Source organism: Tupaia chinensis, unplaced genomic scaffold (assembly GCF_000334495.1).
Source record: "Tupaia chinensis unplaced genomic scaffold, TupChi_1.0 Scaffold000207_1, whole genome shotgun sequence".
Classification (NCBI taxonomy): domain Eukaryota; kingdom Metazoa; phylum Chordata; class Mammalia; order Scandentia; family Tupaiidae; genus Tupaia; species Tupaia belangeri.
In genome coordinates this window covers 595,675-599,224 of record NW_006159682.1, presented here as the reverse complement: position 1 = coordinate 599,224, position 3,550 = coordinate 595,675, and positions in this window count along the sequence as shown.

Genomic DNA, 3,550 nt, shown 5'->3' with positions numbered 1-3,550 from the left:
GCCGGTGTTCTTTGTGCCAGGCCAGCGGGCCCAGCCAATCGGGGCGGTTCCTCCGGCGGGGCTGCGGGCGGGGCAGGGGTGAAGGAGGTGTCCCAGGGGACCCGCTGAATCTCTGCCTGGACTCTCTGCGCCTACCCGCGATCCGACCGAGGGAGGAGAAACGGGGGTGCACCGGAGCATCCCCGGGCTCCCTCCCCAGGAGACACAGAGGGTGGGGGCCTTGGCGAATGGCTTTCTTGCTGGCCTCTTGCGGAGTGAGTAGACCCCAAGGGTCTGGGAGAGGGGCCGGTCCCCACCCCCACACCCAACTGACACCGAAAACGGAAAAACACCTAGAAACACATTTATAGAGACTCACCACTGATAATTATGGTGTTAGGTACACACTGAACACTAAGCCAGAATTAAGCCTCAAGGAACCATATCACACCTGATATTGTACACAATACAAAACTATGTATCACTCAGGACAAAACAGTGACAATAGCCACACCCCAAATGCACCCACAACTGAAATGTCTGTTCAGAAATGTTTATAGAGAACCACCATTGAGAGTCATGAAGTGAAGTACACACTGCACGCTAAGCCAGAATTAAGCCTCAAGGAACCATATCCCACCTGATATTGTACACAATACAAAACTATGTATCACTCAGGACAAAACAGTGACAATAGGCACACCCCGAAAGCACCCACAAGTGAAAGGTCTGTTGACAAATCATCATAAAGACCCACCATGGAGAGTCATGCTGTTAAGTACACACTGAACGCTAAGCCAGAATTAAGCCTCAAGGAACCATATCACACCTGACTTTGTACACAGTACAAAACACGGTACCCCTGAGGACAAAACTGTGACAATAGGCACACCCCAAAAGCACCCACAACTGAAAGGTCTGTTGAGAAATGTTCATAGAGACCCACCATTGAGAGTTGTGTAGTAAAGTACAAACTGAACGCTATGCCAGAATTTAGCCACAAGGAACCATATCACTCCTGATTTTGTACAGAATACAGAACACTGTATCCCTGGGGACAAAACAGGGACAAGAGGCACACCCCAAAAGCATACAACTGAAACGTCTCTTGACAAACTTTACAGAGGCCAACAATTGAATGTATTGCTGTTTAGTGCACACTGAACGTTTAGTTAGAATTAAGCCTCAAGGACCCATATCACACCTCATTTTGAACACTGTGCAAAGCTATGTATCACTGACAACAAACCTGTGGCACTACGCACACCCATCTGACACCCAAAACTGAAATGCCTCTTGAGAAATATTCATAGAGACCCACCATTGAGAGTCATTCCGTGAAGTACACACTGCACCCTAAGCCAGAATTAAGCCTCAAGCAACCATATCACACCTGATTTTCTACACAGTATAAAGCTTTGTATCGCTGAGGACAATACAGTGACAATAGGCACACTCAAAAAGCACCCACAAATGAAAGTTCTGTAGAAGTATGTTCTTAGAGAACCACCATTGAGAGTCATTCCGTGAAGTACACACTGCATTGTATGCCAGAATTAAGCCTCAAGCAACCATATCACACCTGATTTTCTACACATACAAAACTCTGTATCCCTGAGGACGAAACAGTGACAATACGCTCAACACAAAGGCACCCACAACGGAAATGTCTCTGGAGAAATGTTCACAGAGACAGACCATTGAGAGTTATGCTGTTAAGTATACACTTAACGCTAAGGCAGTATTAAGCCTCAAGGAACCATATCACACTTGATTTTGTACACATTACAAAACTCTGTATCCCGGAGAAAAAAACAGTGACATTAGACACACCCTCAAAACACCCACACCTGAAAAGTCTCTTGAGAAATGTTCATAGAGACCCACCATTGAGAGCCATGCTGTTAAACACACACAGAACGCTAAACCAGAATTAAGCCTCAAGGAACCATATCACACCTGATTTTGTACACAGTACAAAAGTCTTTATCCCTCAGGACAAAACAGTGAAAATATCCACCTCCTAAAAACACATACGAATGAAATGTCTCTAGAGAAATGTTACAGAGACTCAACATTTAATATACTGCTGTTTAGTGAACACTGAACGTTTAGTTAGATTTAAGACTCAAGGACCCACATCACACCTTTTTGAACACTGTACAAAGCTATGTATCCCTGACCACAAACCTGTGACACTAGGCACACCCACCTGACACACAAAACTGAAAGATACCAAAGAAATATTTATAGAGACTCGCCGTTGATAATTATGGTGTTAAGTACCCACGGAACGCTAAGCCAGAATTAAGCCCCAAGGAAACATATCACACGAATTTTGTACACATTACAAAACTCTGTATGTCTGAGGACAAACAGTGACAATAGACACACCCGAATAGCACCCACAACTAAAAGGTCTGTTGAGAAATGTTCATAGAGACCCACCATGGAGAGTCATGCTGTTAAGTGCACACTGAACGCAAAGCCAGAATTAAGCCTCAAGGTACCATATCACACCTGATGTTGTACACAGTACAAAACTCTGTATCCCTGAGGAGAAAACAGTGACAATAGGTACACCTGAAAGCACTCACAAGTGAAAGGTCTATTGAGAAATGTTCATAGAGACCTACCATTGAGAGTCAAGCTGTTAAGCACATACTGAACGCTAAGCCAGAATTAAGCGTCAAGGAACCATATCACACCTCATTTTGTACACAGTAGAAAACTCTGTATCCGTGAGGAGAAAACAGTGACAATAGGTACACCTGAAAGCACTCACAAGTGAAAGGTCTATTGAGAAATGTTCATAGAGACCTACCATTGAGAGTCAAGCTGTTAAGCACATACTGAACGCTAAGCCAGAATTAAGCGTCAAGGAACCATATCACACCTCATTTTGTACACAGTAGAAAACTCTGTATCCGTGAGGAGAAAACAGTGACAATAGGTACACCTGAAAGCACTCACAAGTGAAAGGTCTATTGAGAAATGTTCATAGAGACCTACCATTGAGAGTCAAGCTGTTAAGCACATACTGAACGCTAAGCCAGAATTAAGCGTCAAGGAACCATATCACACCTCATTTTGTACACAGTAGAAAACTCTGTATCCGTGAGGAGAAAACAGTGATAATAGGCACACCCCAAAAGCACCCACAACTGAAAGGTCTATTCAGAAATGTTCATATAGACCCACTATTGAGAGCCAGGCTGTTAGGTACACAGTGAACTCTAAGCCAGAATTAAGAATCAAGGAAACATATCACACCTGATTTTGTACACAGTACAACACTCTGTATCCCAGAGGACAAAACAGTGACAAAAGTCACCACCAAAAAACACATACAACTGAAACGTCCCTTGAGAAAAATTTACAGAGAACCATCATTGAAAGTACTGGTGTTCAGTGCACACTGAATGTTTAGTTAGAATTAAGACTCAAGGACACATATCGTGTCTCATTTTGAACACTGTACAAAGCTATGTATCCCTGTCCACAGACCTGTGACACTAGGCACACCCAACTGACACCCAAAACGGAAAGATACCTAGACAAATATTTATCG